This window comes from Mustela nivalis, assembly GCF_964662115.1.
Source record: "Mustela nivalis genome assembly, chromosome: X".
Lineage (NCBI taxonomy): Eukaryota > Metazoa > Chordata > Mammalia > Carnivora > Mustelidae > Mustela > Mustela nivalis.
Genome location: NC_139040.1, coordinates 11,483,427 through 11,503,601, shown reverse-complemented (window position 1 = coordinate 11,503,601; position 20,175 = coordinate 11,483,427). Strand labels below are relative to the sequence as shown.

Sequence of the window (20,175 nt, the reverse complement as noted above, 5' to 3'; positions counted from 1 at the left end):
ATATTGAGGTCTTTAATTAATACATACACTGCGTTTCTTGGGGGCGGCTCTCCATCCTTTCAAAGCATTATCTCCAAGCTCGTGGTTCAGCTATGTCTTTAGAAAGCCATTCCAACACTCTTCTGGGGCTGGCTGCTTTTTCAAGTTTGGTATATTATATAACCTGTAGGTCCCTTGGTTATGGGTCCACTCCCACACCTCTTTCATTGTGAATTGGGTCTTCTGGTCCATGCCTGTGCATTCTGTAGGCCCCAGGATAGTGGTGCTGGCTGGGGCTCTGCCAGCAGGAATGGAAAACTCATTGGATCTATTCCTGTCAATGTGAACTGTCTGCCCGTCCAGTACGGGAGGGCCCGATTATAGTCAATTTAAAACCAAGGGTCTAGGTGCTCTCTTTGTGGAATAGTACCACCCCAGGAGCACAGAGTTGGTCTCTGTGGCTAATGGTGTGGACACTGATAGCTAGTTTGGTATTGGTAAGTGGGAGTTCATGCTGCTGGGCCCATATGCAGACTCTGTCTTTGCACTCTGGTCATTTCATTCCTGGGCCCACCCTGACAATTCTGGGCTGGCTAGTGACAATGGATAGCTAATGCCAACTGGTCAAGTTATTTTTCTACTTAATAAGTGTAGCGTCCTAGTAAATTTTTAAATTGGGAAGTATAAGTCCTCCAATTTTGTTCTTTTTCAAGAGTGCTTTGACCAGTATGGGTCTGTTAGATTTTCATATAATTTTTCATATAAAATTTTTCATATAAATTTTAGGGTCAGCTTATCAGTATCTGTATTTAAAAAAAAAAAAGCCTACTGACACTGCTGAAGGCAGAGGATTTAATCCACTGAGCCACCCAGGCACCCCTTTGTTCTGTAGTTTTTAATGTACAAGTCTTAACACTTGTATAAGTGTTTTTATCATGAGTGCTTTTTTTTTTTTTGTCATGAAAAGGTTTTGGATTTTAGTAGATATTTTTCCGATGTCTATTGATATGATGTGATTTTTTTTCTTTATTCAACTAATATAGTGTATTACATTGACTGATTTTTCTATTTCTGAATCAACTTTCATATCTGGGATGAATCCCATAGCCATGGAAGGTAGTCCTTTCTGTATGCTTCTAGATTCAGTTTGCAAGTATTTTATTGAGGATTTTTGCATCTATGTTTTTTTATATTGGTCTATAGTAGTCTTTTCTTATGATGTCTTTGGTTTTGGTATCAGAGTAATATTGGCCTTAGAGAATGAGTTAGGAAGTGTTTCCTCCTCTTCTATTTTTTGGAAGAGTTTGTGCAGAATTGCTGTTAATTCTTTCTAAATGTTTGATGAATTCACAGGTGAAGCCACTTGGGACTGGACTTTCCTTTGTGGGAAATTTTGGAATTACTAATTCAATCTCTTTTCCGATTATAGGTTGATTCAAACTTGCTATTAATTTTTTAGTCAATTTCAGTATTTTGCATCTTTCTAGGAATTTTCCCATTTTATCCAAATTTTCTAATGTTTGCATACAGTTTCTCATAGTATTTTCTCAAAATCCTGTTTATTTCCCTAAGGTTAGAGGTGGTGTCCTCTCTTTCATTCCTGATTTTGGTAATCTGTGTCTTCTTTTTTCCTTGTTTAGTCTTGCTAACAGTTGCCAGTTGTTGGTCATCATTTCAAAGAACCAGTTTCGGTTACATTGATTTTCTCTGTCATTTTTCTGTTTGCTATTTCACTGATTGCCACTTTCCTCCTTATTATTTCCTTCTTTCTGCATCCTTTGGGTTTAGTTTTCTCTTCTTTCTTTTTTTTTTAATTGAAGTGTAATTAACATACAGTGTTATATTAGTTTCAGGTGTACAACATAATGATTCATCAGTTCCATAGCTTACTCAGGGCTCATCATGATCCCTTTCACCTAGTTCATCCATGCCCCCCTTTCCCTTCTAGCAACCACCAGTTTGTTCTCTATATTTAAGAGTGTTTTCTTGTCTCTTTTTCTCTTTGTTCATTTGCTCTGTTTCTTAAATCCCATGTATGAGTGAAATCATATGGTATTTGTCTTTCTCTGAATGAGTTATTTTACTTAGCATTAGACCCTCTAGGTCTATCCATGTTGTTGCAAATGGCAAAATCTCATTCTTTTTTATGGATGAGTAATATTCCATTGTACATATATACTACATCTTTATCCATTCATTTATGGATGGACACTTAGGTTGCTTCCATATGTTGCCTATTGTAAATAATGCTACAGTAAACATAGGGGTGCATGTGTCTTTTCAAATAAGTGTTTTGGTTTTCTTTGGGTAAATACCCAGCAGTGGAATTACTGGATCATATGGTACTTCTGTTTTTAATTTTTTGAGGAACCTCCACGCTGTTTTTCACAGTGGCTACACTAGTTTGCATTCCCACCAACAGTGTAAGAGGGTTCACCTTTCTCTACATCTTCACCAACACTTGTTGTTCTTTGTGGGTTTGATTTGGGCTATATTGACAGGTGTGAGGTAATATTTCACTGTAGTTTTTTTTGCATTTTCCAGTGATGAGTGATGCTGAGCATCTTTACATCTGTCTCTTGGCCATTTGCATGATTTCTTTGGAGAAATATCTAGTCAGGTTCTCTGCCCCACTCTTCATATTTTTCAAGGTGGAAGCTTACTTTAATGTTTGAGGTTTCTCCTTTTCTAATATGTTGTCTAAAGCTATAAATTTTCCTCTAAGCACTTTCTTGGTCACATTCCACACATATCGATGTATTGTGTTTTTGTTCCTGCTCAATTAAAAAAAAAATCTCATATTCCCTTCCAATTTATGATTTGACATTTGACCCATGGGTTATTTTTAAGTGTATTTAATTTCCAAATATTTGTTGATTTCCCAAATTTTCTTCTATTGTTGGTTTCTAATTTAATTCTATTTTGGTTGAAGAACATACTTTGTGTAATTTCAGTCTTTTATTTGTTTTTTAAAAGATTTTACTTACTTATTTGAGAGAGAGAGAGAGAGAGAGAGAGAACGAGTGGTGGGGAGGGCCAGAGGCAGAGAGAGAAGCAGCCTCCCTGATGAGCAGGGAGCCCAGTCCTCTCATTGATTGGTCCCAGCGGCTCCATCCCAGGACCTAGAGATCATGACTTGAGTGGAATACGCTTAACTAATAAAGTCACCCAGGTGCCTCAGTTTCACTCTTTTAAAATGTATTTAGATTTGCTTCATGGCCTAGTATCTGATCTGTCCTGGAGAATGTACTGTGTGCACTTGAAAATATGGTTTTCATTTCATTTCAACAAACTTATTTTTAGGTGTTATGTTATAGATACCAGGTCGAATTTACTGATTGTGTTATTCTTCTATAGCCTTGCTAATTTTCTATCAATTATTGAGAGAAAAGGAGCATAATTAAAGTCTCTATTATTATTGAATTGTCTATTTTTCCCTTCAATTCTGTATTGGGTTGGTATGTATATTTCTTTTAATTGTTATGGCTTCCTGATGAATTGACATTTTACTACTATAAAATACTCCTCTGTATCTCTAGCAATTTTTGTCTTAAAGTTGCTTTTGTGTGATATTAGAATAGTTCTCTTTTGCTCACTGTATATGGTATATCTTTTTCTATCCTTTTACTTTCAATCTGTTTGTTTGTGTCTGAATCTAAAGTACTTGTCTTGGGGGTGCCTGGGTGGCTCAGTCTGTCTTGATTTCGGCTCAGGTCATGATCGCAGGGTCATGAGATCAAGGCCTGCATTGGGCTGTGCATTTGGCACGGTCTGCTTGAGATTCTCTCTCTCCCTAGGCCCCTCTCCCTACTCACTCTCTCTCTCAAATAAAGAAATACATAAAATCTTTAAGAAAAGTAAAGTGCCTGTCTTGTAGAAAGAATAAAATAGGGCTGCATTTTTAAAATTCAGTCTAAGTATTTGCCTTTTGATTTATGTTTAGTTCTTCTGAACTTAATGCAATTAATAATTGAATTGGATTTACCATGGTCGTTTTGCTCCTGTTTTCCCTATGTCACATATCTTTTTTATTCTTCTGTTCCTCCTTTACTATTTTGTTTTGTGTTAAATATTTTCAAGTGTACCATTATAATTTATTTATTGATTTTTTTACTGTATATTTTGAATTATTTTCTTAAAGGTGTCTCTGTGGATTACCTCATACATCTTAATGTATCACAACCTACTTCAAATAATGCTAACTTAATTCTAGTAAAGTATAAAAATTTTCTTTTATATTGTTGCATTCCCACACTACTCCTTTGTGGTATTTTTTCCATCTGTATTACATCTTTGTATATTATAAGCCCAACCGTACAATTTCATAATTATTATTTTATACAGTTGTGTCTTGAGGCAAGAGAAGTAAAGTGAAAAGTGTATTTATACCATCTGTATAACTAGCTACATGGTTACCTTTATCAGCTCCTGGTTTTTTCATGTGAATTCGAGTTACCATCTGGTGTCACCTCTTTCAGCTTGAAAGATTTCCCTTAGTATCTCTTGTAGGGCAGGTGTGCAAATGAAGAATTCTCTCAGTCTTGGTTTTTCTCGGAGTATCTGTATTTGTCCTTCATATTTGAAGGATAGTTTTTCTAGATCTCGGATTATTGGTTGATGATTTTTTCCCCTTGTTCTATTCTCATTACTTTCTGGCCTCCATTGTTGTTTATGAGAATTTGGCTGTTAATCTTAAAGTGTTTCCCTATGTGTGATGAGTCTTTTTCTTTTCTTTTTTTTTTTTAACTGCTTTTAGCACTTTGGTGATGGGGGTGTCTGGGGGGCTTAGTCAGTTAAGCATCTGCCTTTAGCTCAGGTCATGATCTTAGAGTCCAAGGATGGAGCTTCCTGCTCCGTGTTGGGCTCCCAGCTCAGCAGGGAGCCCGTTTCTCCCTCTGCCTCTCCCTCACTCCCGCCCCCGCTTATGCTCTCTCTCAAACAAACAAACAAAAAGCACGCAAAACCACCCCACTTTGGTTATGAAGCATTTCGGTGTAAATGTCTGTGTTTACCCCCTTGGAGTTTGGTGAGCTTTGGGCTTGTGTGTCTTCTGAGGGCAACCTCATTGGTGTGTGAAGCCTTCCAGGACACCAGAGATATCTGGTGGCTTATCAAGGCTCCCCGGGACTATTTGGTTTCTCTGAATTTCTGGCTGGCCCACTGCCTGTTCCGTGGAGGGCTGCAGCCGCAGGCAGCTGAGATAATCGCCTTCCCCACTTGTTCATCACGAAGGCCTGTTCTTTGGTCAGCGACCCCAGAGTTTGAGCTTTTTCTCAAGTCAGTACCCTCTGGCCACAGAGCAGGAGTTCTACCAGAGCTGGTTGGGGATAGGAGCTCGGCATCCAAGACAAAAAAGCTCAGTACGTTCTCTTATATAAATGCCTTTCAACCTGTTGTCTGCCTTTGGTCAGTGTGCGGAGTCCCGGGTTAACGGGTTTTGACTGGTTTTATCCTTTGCTTCGGGGAGAGGTTTTGCTGAGCTCTTCGCTCGTCACCGTAGCATTCGTAGCAGGCCCACCTTCCCACTCCCTCCCGCAGCCCCTTCATTCCTTTTCTACCATCTCAAATGTTTCCTTCTTGTCGAATATTGGCCATAGCTTTCTCCAGGCTACTGGGATACCCCAGTAACATACCCACGAGATCCTTGCTGGGGTATTAAATCTTGTGTCTTAAGAAAGTACTTCCAAGGGCACCTGGGTGGCTCAGTGGGTTAAGCCGCTGCCTTTGGCTCAGGTCATGATCTCAGGGTCCTAGGATCGAGTCCCACATCAGGCTCTCTGCTCAGCAAGGAGCCTGCTTCCTCTTCTCTCTCTCTCTCTGCCTGCCTCTCTGCCTACTTGTGATCTCTGTCTGTCAAATAAATAAATAAAATCTTAAAAAAAAAAAAAAAGCTGAGTGTCAAGTCTTTAAAAAAAAAAAAAAGAAAAGAAAAGAATAAGAAAGTACTTCCCAGTCACTGCATTTCCAATGACCACGTCTTATATCCCAGCTCCCTGGAACACACAGCCTCAGAATCCCGTCTCGGGATCGCTCCCCTGCATTTCATGGATCGGAAAGATAGGCAGAGGCGACGCCTCACATCATTTCCGCGTGCGGCCGCATTCCTCACCTGGCAGGCCTGGGGCGTCATCGTCCGGGCTATGCTGGAGTTCAACGCCAGCCCTGGTCTCCGGAGGTCGTCAGGAGCAGAAGCGAGGGCAGATCCTTAGCAAGCATCCGTGATCTCGCAAGGGAGAAGCCTCTGCAGCATTTTCTAGTTGAGCAAAAGCACTTGCCCTTCCCAGGGCAGGTTAGTCCCATGTGTTCAAGGCAGGGAGCTGCCGAGCTGACATCTCCAGGGACTTCCACTCAAAAAGATGTTCTGTTTTCGTAGCTCAGTGTCCCAGCGCTTCCCCACCAGGGCCCTAACATTCCCGGAACCGACCGGATCTTGTCCGGGGCGTCTCTGGTCCTGCACCTGTAACAGTTTTTTTGTCGTGTTTGCTCTTCCCTGCAGGAGCTAACAACCTCTCTGTTCCCACGCTTAGCCATTTTTAACTGCTTGTTAGAGGCCCCCAGACCCTCATTATCCCTCTAAAGGGGATCAGTATAACTTATCAATAACTAGCCAACTCTTTTTTTTTTTAAGATTGATTTATTTATTTGAGAGAGAGAGAGAGAGGGAGAGAGAGAGAGTGCACATGAGCGAGCCCGGGGGAGGGGCCGTGGGAGGGAGACTGAGAGCATCTGCCGCAGACTCCCTGCTGAGGGATTGAGGGGCTCAATCCCAGGGCCCTGAAACCGTGACCTGAGCTGAAACCAGGAGCCCGCGGCTTAACCAGCTGCGCCACGCACGTGCTCCCCAAAGGCCTGAACCATTACGGCTGCAACAGCCCTTCCCTGCGCCAGGATTTGCTTGGGTCAGCACTGGGGAACCTTCGGCTATTACACAACCACTACGTGCCAGACACTAGCCGGGTTCCGTCCGCCATCCGGGCTGGTGTCCTCTTCCTCTGCTGGGTAGTGAGGGAGCCGGTCCCCAAATCCAAAGCTTCGGCCTCTTGGATTACGCTGGGGACCATTTATGCAAGTTCAGGTCCCCCAGAAGCAGGTGCCCAGATGGAATTAGTAAGAAGAATGAGTATAGGGGCGCCTGGGTGGTTCAGTCGTTAAACGTCTGCCTTCAGCTCTGGTCACGATCCCCGTGTTCTGGGATCGAGCCTAGTGTCAGGCTCCCTGCTCAGCAGGAAGCCTGCTTCTCTCTCTCCCACTCCCTCTGCTTCTGTTCCCTCTCTCATTGTCTCTCTCTCTCTCTGTCAAATAAATAAATAAATCTTAAAAAAAAAATGTGTATAAGAGGAAATGGGAGTTTGCCAGAAGAGCCTGGGAGAACTGAAATGTCACAACGCAGGTTTTGTCTTGATGGAGGAACTCGAGCAGGAGGAAAAGGTGGAAGAATCTGGGACTAAGAACAGTTCTAAGGACATTTGGCAAGGCCAGTGGGTGGGGGGCAGGGGTTTTTGAACTAATGCTGGTGGTCAGACGTGTTCTGCCTCCGAGCCACTCCTGGGAAGTGGGGCTTTGGTGCAAACACAGCGAGAGGTTGCAGAGCCCAGCGAACGGGGCCATCAGTGAAATGTAGTCCCTGTGGTCGGGAGTTCTGAGAGGCGCGGTAAGGAGAGAGTTCAGGGCTCCCACACCTGTTCTCTGTGTTCCTTTAAATAGCTTTTCCCGCTTTTCCTTTTTACTTCCTCTCTTTTCAATACTAATCTTCCTTTGCCGTTCCTAATTAATACTTAGGCAAGGTATTACTGAGTTACTAATTGTTGAGGAGTAAAAGTAGAAAAGTAAAAGTGGAAACAAAAAGTGTCAGAAAAAAGTATGGGAAGATAAGGGTGGGAACATTGGAACTGCAGGGGAATATATGCTAATTGTCAAAAAGGGGGCAGAAAATTGAATTTTAAAGTCGTTTTCCCACTTTCCTCAAAATTTATAAAGAATGTAGAAAAGTTTTTTTTTTAAAGATTTTTATTTATTTATTTATTTATTTGAGAGAGAGAGAATGAGAGAGAGAGAATAAGAGAGAGAGAGAGAGGTCAGAGGGAGAAGCAGGCTCCCTGCCAAGCAGGGGGCCCAATGTGGGACTCAATCCTGGGACTCCAGGATCATGACCCAAGCCGAAGGCAGTCACTTAACCAACTGAGCTACCCAGGAACCCCGAAAGTTTTTTTTTTTTTAAGATTTATTTTTAATCACTGGGTAGCTCAGTCATTTGAGTGTCTGCCTTCGGCTCAGTCATGATCCCAGGGTCCTGGGGTCGAGTCCCTGCATCAGGCTCCTTGCTCAGCGTGGAGTCTGTTTCTCCCTCTGCTCCTCCCCCTGCTTGTGCTTTCTCTCTGTCTCTGTCTCTCTTAAATAAATAAATTAATTAAATCTTAAGGAAAAAAATAGAGACATTTTTATTCCAGAGAGAGAGGGCAGGGGGAGGGGCAGAGGGAGAGAGAGAGAGAACCTCAAGCAGACTCTGCCGAGGGTAGAGTCCAACTCGGGGCTCAGTCCCATGACCCTTAGATCAGACCTGAGCCTAAACCAAGAGTCAGATGCCCAACCTGACTGTGCCACCCAGGCACCCCAAGAACATAGAAAAGTTTTTAACATACGCTGGAAATAACATTTAAAAATTTTTTTCTACGGAGTATGTCATGGGCCATCTACTGCAGTGACTATCCATTATCTCTGTTTCTTGGGCCCTTTAGTCCTTTTGACAGCAGGGGGAGCAGCAGAGGGAGAAACAGGCTCACTGCTGAGCAGGGAGCCTGATGCGGGGCTCGATCCCAGGACCCCGGGATCATGACCTGAGAAGAAGGCAGAGGCTTAACCAACTGAGCTGCCCAGGTACCCCTTGAATGCCCTTCTATGTATGCCTTGAATCATCAGATATAACCTGTGCATGACTTCGCTATCCAAATGTTTTCACTTTAGATTTTCTTAAACAGGTACCTGGAAATCTTAGAACTTTTACAAAATCTGGTTTATATGATCGTGTATGTTGCATTCCTATTGCTATTATAATGCAGAGTACTTTTATTATAGTCATGCCTCTAAAATAGGGGTCTTCAACTGGTCTTTCATTTCATTCACATGTTTTCACTAATGTTCTCTGATGTTGTTTGCACAAAGATGCACTTAGGTGCTCTTGGGTCACATTTCTTTGTCAGATCAAAGCAGTTGGCGTGGGGAGAAGAGGTACCATCTGTGCGTATTCTTATGTGAAGGAAGAACACAACTTCCATACGTATGTTTATGGGAAATATTTTGTCTAAGGAAACAGTTTGTTCACAGAATCCTGTTTTAGATGCTAAGAATTTCCCTGCAAAGTGAAACAACCAAATAAGCTGTCTGTCCCTCAGTATAACTTGATGAAAACAGCTCTCTTTCTGTAGCCATGAATATTTTAATATTAATCTTTATTACCTTTAACTGCAATAAGTCCCATTTATCATTGCCATTGAAAATCAGATTATCATTGCTAGCTTAGCTTTCCTGTAGACTTGAATCTGAGAAATTAAATTGGTAGTATTACTACTTGAAAGAACTTTCTAGTACCTTCTCAGTTTCTGCACTTACATCTTTGTCTTCCTCCGTATCTTCTTCCACCACTAAGAATAGTGTTTTAACATTTTGATAGATCCAGTTAGGGGGAAGTCTTTACTCAAACTGTTCCTGACAACTAGATACATTAATATATGTAAATTTAGGAATAAATTTTAACTGGGAATCATCATCTTAATCATGTGGCCGTTTTACTGGAAAGAGGTACAACCATCTGTATGAGTCTCTAAGTCTCTTGTGGGTGTGGGTTAGTGGGGAAGGAGGGTAGGAATGAACCTTTAAGCCATGATTGTCAGTTCTCACATCTATGTGCTAGGTAAGAAGGAAGGGGCTCTGATAAACCCAAAGTGTGGATCATCTAATAGCTATTTCTCATTATTTACCATTTAAGTGGATAATGAAAATGTTCATTTTTTTCCCTACCATACTTATGTCCTTAATTCTGTTTGACTATGTAAAAAGGTAATTTTTGACTTAACTCATTTGTGTTCCAAGACCTAGGAGTGGGAGGAGGGCAGGCATTCCAGAAGCATGCTGATTGGTGGGAAGAATTCAGCCGATATTAAACTTTGTTAAAGATACTTAAGAAATTGGGTAAGCCAAACAGGGAAGCTATAAGAGATTACTGTAGCTCGGCTCCTCGTTTGAGCACTGAATGAACGATCAGGGGATGTTCTTTCAATTTAAACGTTAGGGAATTACTTTCAAAAATTTTATATTTATTTTGATATTTGTGCACACTAATGAAAAACACAAAAGTCGCACATTTGAATGAACATAATCAGTGTAGACTGAGATAATCCAGATAGGTAGATCATCAAACTAGATAACTCAGAAACAAACATTCCAGTATGTTTTGTCAACAGCGAGGTCTCTTTGAGTTTGTTTTCCATTTTATTTTGTCTATATTTGCTTACTTCAAAGTAGTCCTAAAATGGCTACTTCAAAAAAATAACTTGCACTTACATGGCAATATGCTTTGTTTTTTTCTACGAAATTTTAGTCGAATAGGTAAGTTTATACCACTTCAAATTGTTTATTATTAGATATACATTTTTAATTAATTTATTTATTTTGAGATTTTATTTATTTATTTGAGAGAGAGAGCACGTGCAAGAGCTGGGGAATGGGCAGAGGGACAGGGAGAAACAGACTCACTCCTGAGTAGGGGGCCCGAGATCATGACCTAGAGGAAGGCAGACACTTAACTGACTGTGCCACCCAGGCTCTCCTGTGATGTGATTCCCTGAGTGCTGGAGTAGTAATCAGAATACATGTGTTCTGTTCAGACCTGCTGGGAATATGAGGACACATCATAGCTCACTTTTGTCTAATGCTAATTTCAGCTTGATAGTGCTACTTGAAAGAGCTTGAACTTGACCCCGAGCTTGATATGTGCAAACAGCGTGATCTATAGTCCAAAAGAAACTTCCTAATATTATCACAGGCTGAACTAATGAGAATAAGTATCTAGAGAAAGAGAACGTGGTCATCGTTTTTTGATCTGCACTGTTAAGACTTCAGCTGGAGTTGTATGTTCATTTTGTGACACCACATTTTGGGTGGGTCCTTGGGAGGATGTTCGGCATTTGGACCCACGGCTTTCAAACATTTTTGGCCACGAATCAAAGATAGGAAATACATTTTACATCACAACTCAGTGGTGCGTGTGTGTGTGTGTGTGTGTGTGTGTGTGGTATAACAGAAAAGTGTCATAAAGTATTTCTTTTATGCATGTGATAGTTTTTTTTAAAGTTTTATTTAAGTTATCTCTACCCCCAGACGGGGCTTGAACTCATGACCCCAAGGTCAAGATTAGCATGCTGATGTGTCACTGATGAGTCAGCCAGGTGCCCCAGTGGTAACAATTTAAACCATGTGATATTTTCCATTCCACTAAGTCATGTTATGTTATGAGTCATTTTTAAACACTCGATATTATGAAGCAGCTCAGGAGCACATCCCCACATTTTGGAAAATGCTAATCTGAAACATTCATTTGAGTGTAATAATTTAGTGATTATTATCATCATCATCATTAGTTGATACTACGCAGCACCTTAGTTAATAGGCAGTTGCTTAATAGTGGGTACTGTTCAGTATACATTTATATATTGCAAAAATCAGTCCACCTATCAGATGAAGATAGGTGACTAGCTACAAACACAATTAAAATGACTTTAGCGGGGGTGCCTGGGTGGCTCAGTGGGTTAATCCTCTGCCTTTGACTCAGGTCATGATCTCAGGGTCCTGGGATTGAGTCCCACATCGGGCTCCTTCCTTGGCAGGGAGCCTGCTTCCCCTCCTCTCTCTCTGCCTGCCTCTCTGCCTACTTGTGATCTCTCAAAAAAAAAAAAAAAAAAAAAAGACTTTAGCGAGAGCTAGTCTATGTGGTTCCACTGCTTAAAAGAAAGAATGTATTGGAGCGCCTGGGTGGCTCAGTAGTTAAGCGTCTGCCTTCAGCTCAGGTCATGATCCCGGGGTCCTGGGATCGAGCCCACACTGGCTGCCCCGCTCAGTGGGGAGTCTGCTTCTCCCCCTCCCTCTGCTGTTGCCCCTGCTTGTACTCTCTCTCTCAAATGAATAAATCTTAAAACAAAAGAAGAAAGTCTCATAGTTTTGTCTTAACTTTGTCTGCCAGTGATGCATTCATTAGTCATATTGTTATTTTCACAGGGGAATAGAAGAAAAAATCTGATATACCTAAAAAATCAGGAATTCCATTTTTATTTTATTGGTTGATGTTATTTATCCATTTGAGAGAGCGAACATGAGTGGTGGGGAGGGGCAGAGGGAGAGGGAGAAGCAGAATCCCTTCTGAGCAGGGAGCCTGATGTGGGGCTTGATCCCAGGACCCTGAGATCATGACCTGAGCTGAAGGCAGACGCTTAACCAACAGAGACATCCAGGCACCCCCAGAAATGCCATTTTAAACAAATAAAGAATGGAGGCTACATTGCAGTCTGTGTGAACAAATACAAATTAAACTCTCACTTAATGCCTGGCTCCCTCATTTCATTTGCCTCCTGTCCCTAGTCAAAGCACCTCTGTCCTACATTGCTGAGCATCTGAATTTTTTTTTTTAAATTTTAATTTTATTTAACTTTTTTCAGTGTTCCAAAATTCATTGTTTATGCACCACACCCAGTGCTCCATGCAATAGGTGCCCTCCTTAACACCCACCACCAGGCTCACCCCACCTCCCACCCCCTCCCCTCCAAAACCCTCAGTTTGTTTCTCAGAGTCCACAGTCTCTCGTGGTTTGTCTCTCCCTCCGATTTCCCCCAACTCATTTCCCCTCTCCATCTCTCAATGTCTTCTGTGTTATGAGCATCTGAATTTCTGACTCAGAATGACACTTGCAACATATTTGGTTGAAGAAATAGCGACCATACTTTTCTGATTCAATGATGCATTTATTGTTTCAAGTTGTGCGTGCCCTATGAAAGGAGATTACAGGGCACTTTCAGATTGAATATTACAAATCCATATTCCCTATGTTCCATTTGATGTATCGCTTAGGTATAGCATATGCTATATCATCATCTCTCTGTGTTTTTGTCTCTATGATGATGCTCTCATTTTTCATTCCGCCTGGAATAAGAAAACACAGCAGTCACTGTTGGTATACATTGAACACAAGAGCAAAAGATGATGTAGCTCATTTTAGTGGCACCTTTAAGGAGCCTTACTGTAAAGAGACTGAGTGTACTGGAACCAGGGGGAGTATGGCAGACACTGAGGGCGGGCGATGCCGACGGGTGTGCTGATGGAAGTGATCCAGCAGAGAGGAAAAGCAGAGTGTGTTGGGGATAGAATTTTGTGCACTGGTAGTGGGGTTGGCCTTCACGTGACTAGCTCTTCTGTAACCACAGGAGGAAGGCAGAAGGTAGGAGCGGGTGGAGCTGTGGGAACTTGGGGAAGTTCTCTCTCTTAGGGAAAGAAAAAAAAAAACAAACAAACCCAGACCGTCACCTGAGTAGGAGGCTGTTGGAAAATATAGTAGGGATTTGAGAGGAGAATAAAATACATGAGGCTTCTAGATCAGGAGAGGAAATGGACTAGGGAAATGGACTAGTATATTTTTTTGGCAAACAAGTACTAGAGTTTAAATGCTGAGATGCTGGGGCAAAAATAGTATGATTCTTTTCTTTTGAAAGATAGTGACAATTTACCTCTATAAAAGTTGGACCCGTTTCTACTCTTACAAAATGAGCTCACCTGTTTCCCTGTTTCTTTGCCAATACAGTATATTCTCAAACATTTTGCTCTGTTTCAGTATAATATTTGAAAACTCTTTTGGCGTACCTTTAAATTTTAACATTTATTATACATGAGGTAAGGATCTTTTCATATGATTATGAGTCAAAAGTTACAAGAGACATTTGGAATTTTCTAGGGAACTACCTGTCAAACTTATGGGGCAAACAATTCTACTTTCCCTCTCCATGACACTACCTATGCTGGGACACCCAGTAGCTTAGGGAAGCAAAGATTTTAGATGAGGTGTTAGGTCTCATCTAGGCTCACAAGAAATAAGTTAGTGTCAGAATATGTACTGTCACCCAGAACTTGTGATCACAGGACTCCCGCTCTGTGCTTGGCGCATGGGGAAGACGAAGGTTTTGGAGCAGACAAGTGATGAAACATTCATATGTGAGCTTTAGGAAGATGAACCACCCGTGTGTTTGTGATGGGTGGCGAGGGGTGAGGAGCAGGCAGGCAGCGAATACGCAGAAGAGAAAGAGGACACCTCCCGGGAGGGGCGCAAACTGCCAGGCACAGTGGTGGCTTCCTGGCTCTTTGCACTCTGAATCAAGTGGTCTTCTAGAATTTCAGGAGAGAAGGCCAAGGCAGAAGAGAAACTGCCAGAAATGCTGCTCTTAGGGCGCCTGGGTGGCTCAGTGGGTTAAGCCGCTGCCTTCGGCTCAGGTCATGATCTCAGGGTCCTGGGATCGAGTCCCGCATCGGGCTCTCTGCTCAGCAGGGAGCCTGCTTCCTCCTCTCTCTCTCTGCCTGCCTCTCTGCCTACTTGTAATCTCTCTCTGTCAAATAAATAAATAAATCTTAAAAAAAAAAAAAAAAAGAAATGCTGCTCTTAGGATTGCTGTGTGTGGTTGTGTAATTTGTGTGCTGCACAAGGTACCTAGTGGGAGTGAGTGGGCAGGGGCGCTTGAAAATCAGCCTATGTTCTGTTTGCTAGGCCAGGAGCCCACAAGGCTATGGAAGCCCAGAGAGGGTTCTCATTTCTTAAATGTCCAAGAAGGGTGTGTGTGTGTGTGTGTGTGTGTGTGTGTGAGAGAGAGAGAGAGAGAGAGAGAGAGACTCATTCATTACCCAGAAAGGCACCTTTTCCTAAGTCCATTTGTCCTGAAGGGGCATCTTTCTCTAATTTGCACAGAAGTGCTATGTAGGCTAGTTCTGGCCACATTGGTGCCCTCTGCAGTCATGCACAAGGGACCTTGGCATTGGCTGTGAGTCCTCACCCACCATCCCGGGTCCTCAGCTTGCCCTGATGTCCGGAGAGTAGTATGGAAGGGCAAGAGGCAGGGCTCCCAGAGAGAAGGCTGTGGAAGGAGATAAGTTTAGGGCCCTTAGGAAATAACGTGGAGTCATAGAAGGAGCTGGAAATGTTTTCCTGTAGCTAAAATGTTAAATGTTAATAAAATCAATGTAAAGCACTCCACGTCCAGTAGACTAATTCTACTGTATTTGCAAATATTCACATCAAATATTTGCCATCATTAATACAGAACAGTAAGGATAGAGCCCATTTGATTTCTGGTCTGCTTTGTTGTAGGTTAGGAAGCCTCTGCATCAGAAGGTTAAGAAACTCCTTCATCAGGGAGGGGCCAAGACTAACACTAGTTAAATGTTACTATATCATGTATATATTATTTACTTTGTAAGAAATTGAATCATTTTGGCATACTGCATATCTCCCACAAATATTCACCTTCTGATTGTACAGATGGTTGCGTATTGATTTCTGTCTTTTGAGATAAACAGAATTCTCACTAGCATTCAAACAAAAAAAAAGCAAAGCAAAGCAAAAGACAAATGACTTTAAAGAAAGCTCTGCACTTGCAAATCATCTGTGTCTGGACTAGTATTCTCTACTCTCAAAACATGTGCATCAGATTATAATTACAGTCATCTTCACACGGGCAGGTTAGGAACGAGGATTTTATGTGTGCCAACCAAGAGAAAAAAATGAAAGAAAAGAAAGCATCAATCCCTAAAGAGAATGTTCAGCTTAAAGACACAGAAGATTATAGTATTTAACTCCTGAGCAAATGCTCATCTAATTATTGTATTTTATGGCCAAGACTGAACCAGTACACAGGCAAAGACAGAATCACACAACATACAAAAGCCTTCACCTTTATTTTCTTTTGAAATAACTATAAGCTCACTGGCTGTGAATATTGCATTGATTTACCTGAGTATTTTGGTGGATATTCACTGTCTTGATAGGTTTCATTGTCTTCATCTAGTTCGTTTGACGATCCGTTGAGTTTTATGGGTGCTGCAAAATATTTGTGACTATTTACTGTTCTGAAAACTTTTAAAAGGAAAATGTAATTACCCCAGGATACAATTTTACTTCCCAGTGGCTAGTGTTAGTGTTCAAGCTTATTGTGCCATTGATTTTCACTTACCGGAATGAGCCAAGTGTAAATGAAGTTGGCACGCCCCTAAAAACATAAAAACAAAAAAATAAAATAACTTTGGCATCTTCTCTATTAAATATTTTAATTCTTCTATCAGAAAAAGTGTAACTATGGTCCAGTTATCTGCCCTTTCTCTACGCTTAGAGCTAAGGTGCTGTGCTCCCTTCAGGATTCCGAAGCGCAGACACTAATATGAGGTCAGCTAATGTCATAATGGTATTACATCATAGAATCCAGCCAGCCAGTGGGGTGCCTGAGAGAATGAAGGGGCAGACCTAAAGGGTGCCTGTGGATTTAGAATAATGAGACTAGTCCCCTGCCCTCAGATTATAGTTCAGTAAGAGAAGACAGACAGGTATCAGTGATAAGTCACGATGACACAAATCACAAGAATCAAATAGAGGTCACTTATGCGTTGACCTTCGGCAAACTATTTGCCCCCTGAGTCTCAGTTGTCTCATCTATAAAATGGGAGTAAAAATAGCACCTCTTGCACGTGATCACTGTGATGGTTAAATGAGTTAATCTGTGTCAAGTTCACTGAGCAGTGTCTGACACCAAACACACACGGTCATCTCTAGACTCCGCAACTCCGTGCACTTCTGACCTCTGACATACTCTTCAGAGACCTAAGCCCAAGGGGCTGCCTCCTAGTTTATTTTGTGGAGACATCTTGCATAATCCCCAAATGGGAAAGCGGAAATGAAAAACTGATGGCCCCCAAGAAGGTTGTTAGCCCTTACCCTGGCCCCATCCAGAAGGTCTCATTATGCACAGCCACAGAGAAGGAAGTGAACTGACAGGTCTTTGGACCTTCCCAAACCTGCCGAGACCAAGCCTGGGATCCAGTCTGTCGTGTATGAGAGCAGCATAGTCATCGTGTGGATGATCAGTTGGCATGACCCCCCCCCCCCAGGCAGGTTCCTGCGGCGGGCCTTTGCTTTATTCCTCCAACACCCGATTCCTGTCTTCTTCCTCTCATTCTCCGGCTGTGAATGACCCACGGGAGGCCTTGGCCCTAACTCTGTCTCTGGCCTAAATTCTCAGAATTACATCTCTGACGCATTCCTTCCATGCTGGTTTGCCTTTAGACTTGGAATGATCCTGCTCTTTATTCCCTTTTGACTTAGTCTGGGACTCTGCATCTCCCCATGACACTGATGCTGTCATCAGGGTCTAAGTCAGGATTCTACCAGGGAAACAGAACCCATAGGAGATATATATGTTATATGTTATATATGTATACATGTATGTATATGTATATGTATGTATATCTTCTGTATAGGAGATATCACATATGTATTTTCTATATCTGTAGTTTTCTATCAGTGAATTAACTTATGGAGGTACAGTTTTTTCTTCAGAGAAACCCCAGTTTTGCTCTTAAGACTTTTCAACTGATTGGATGAGGCCCACCCATTTTGTTGAGGATAATCTCCTTTACTTAAACTGATTGTTAGTCATATCTACAAAATTCCTGCACATTAGCACCTAGAGTAGCATCTGATTAGATAAGTAGGTATGCTAGCTTAGCCAAGTGGACACATAAAGCTAAACATTACACTCAGTTTCTCCAAATTTCTCTAAGGTCCATGGAGTCCCTTCTTCCTTTTAGATTTGGTCTGTCGCTTGGCTTTAAAATGCTCTGCACCCACCTAGCTGGCTTGCCCGACCCACCTACAAGGAGAGGGCTCTGTATTAATGATATTCACATAGGGGTAGAGAGTAACATGAGTTAGAGGGCCAGTTAGTTCTGTTATCTCATTTTATAATCCCTCCGGAGTTAGAAACAAGGCCTTATTTATTTTTTAAGAGATTTTATTTATTTATTTGACAGAGAGAGAGGACAAGCTGGGGGAGTAGGAGAGGGAGAAGCAGTCTCTCTGCTGAGCAAGAAGCCTGATGTGGGACTCGATCCCAGGACTCTGGGGTCATGACCTGAGCCAAAGGCAGACACTTAACCAACTGAGCCACCCAGGCACCCCAGAGGTAAGGCTTTAGTAAACAATTAGGCTTGAGATAAAGTAATGTTGTATAGGTGATAAGTAACAGTTCAGATAATCATATGTTGAGATAATAGGATAATAGCATGCAGATAAAAGTGTGTTGAGAATCTTCTAATCCAGTGATTTCTGAACCTGTCAATATACCCTAATCCTGTAGAGAACTTTAAAAATGTACATTCTCTGGTACCAACCCTCCAAGACCTACTAATTCTGTGTCTTTAGGGAAATACTGCATGTATGTGCTTGAAAAGTATTTTTCCTGGTGAGTCTGATACTCCGGCTATGGTCTGGCCTCTTTGTGTGACTGATGAGTAAACTCTTAAAATAATCTTAGAGCTGCTCAATGCAGCTTATCCATTTTGTGTTTCAAAGTGCATCTCTTATTTCTTGGAAAGGGTTCCCTTTAGGGTTGATTCTCTGCCATAAGATTAATTATGCTTTCTCCTTTCCTTCACTCTCTCTAGTTGGGCTATAACCTCCCACAAACAGTCTCCGCCGCATTCCAGAACTGGACCAGTCTGGCCCGCAGAGAGTACTAGAAGGCCCTCTGTACCCAGATGCAACACTGCTAGCTTCATTACAATCAGCTTTGGACCATAAATCTTAACTATTTTAGCCGAGTTCCCACCTGTTCCTGCCCATGAACCAAAGTCCATGCGGCTGGACCTACTTTTTCCTTCTTTGCCTTGCTTCCTTCCTGTTTCCTTACTTTGCTGCTTGTTCAGTCTCTGTCATCCTCTTTTTGTCACTATTACTCTTAATTCTATGATCTTTGCACTTTCTGTCATATGGGAGGATAATTAATTCACACCTGTGCCTCACTAAACAGCCGTGAGCAGATTAAGCATTGTCATCTGGAATTGTTTAGGTACATGCCCAGCTCTCCTGGGTTGTTGGTGCTTTTCCAGACCGTGGCTGAGCCTACTGGAGTGCATTTGTCTGAAGTGTGGTCCGTTCTGTGGCCCGAGTAGGGAGACCAGGGCAAGACACCTGGCAGAACCTCGTGGCAGCGTGTGGCACGTGGGAAAGGAAAGGCCACAGGACCTGGCCTAAAACTGAGTCTGGAGATAGAGGAGAGGCAGTTGGATGAAATAAATCCATTACCCTAGCCCAAAATGGAGGAAGATACCTGTTTTAACAGAAGGCTATCATACGAAAAGCTCTGGAAATTTGAGTTCAACACAGATCTACCCACCTGCGTACAGCAGCACTGCTACTAAGAATAGGTTAAGGAATCCTAGGCTTTATCGGTTTTCTTTAGTCCTTACAACAACTCAATATGGCACAAACATTAATGGGTATCAATTCTCTTTTATAGATGAGTGTTCAGAGTGTGTAAAGTATCCTCAAATACTCCTGTGGTTTTTATTGCCATTTATAGAAGATGACTTTCAGTCTCTATCTCTAGTTCGCACCTTTCCTGTCAAACTCTATGCAGCCTCTACAACATCTCCAATAGAATCTCAAATTCAGTATTTCCAAAAGAGTTCTTGATTCCTACCTCCTTCCTCAAATCTGTTCCTCCTCCCGCCTCCCCATCAATGACCTGGCACCACCTTTCACCCAGTCACTTACGTCCATAACTGAGAGTCATCCTAGCTTTCTTTTTTCCTCTACCTAGATTTTATTATCCCTTATTACAGTGCTAGCACCCTTTCGACTCTGCCTCCAAAATACATCCTGAGTGTGAACTCTTTTCACCACTCCTTCTGCTTCTACCTGAATCGAGCCCAATATCTTTTACCTGGACTTCTGCAAGATACTCTCCTCAGATCTTCCTGCTTTCACAACTTGCCAGGATATAGTCTATTCTCAGCACAGTAGCCCAAATTATGATTTAAAAACATAAATCATATCATGTAGTTTCCCTGCCCAAGTCTCTGTAGTAGCTTCCCACTGCAATTAGACATCTGACTTTATGACCA

General features: G+C 42.0%; 1 long non-coding RNA gene across 1 annotated transcript; it reads right to left on the bottom strand.

The window, feature by feature from the left end:
* Nucleotides 1-12,972: 12,972 nt before the first annotated feature.
* LOC309855679 lies at nt 12,973-16,413 on the bottom strand. Its single transcript, XR_014306933.1, has 3 exons — nt 16,233-16,413; nt 16,013-16,099; nt 12,973-13,164 (listed from the first exon to the last, which is right to left on the bottom strand). It is a non-coding gene; the product is annotated as an uncharacterized lncRNA (long non-coding RNA).
* Nucleotides 16,414-20,175: the final 3,762 nt, after the last annotated feature.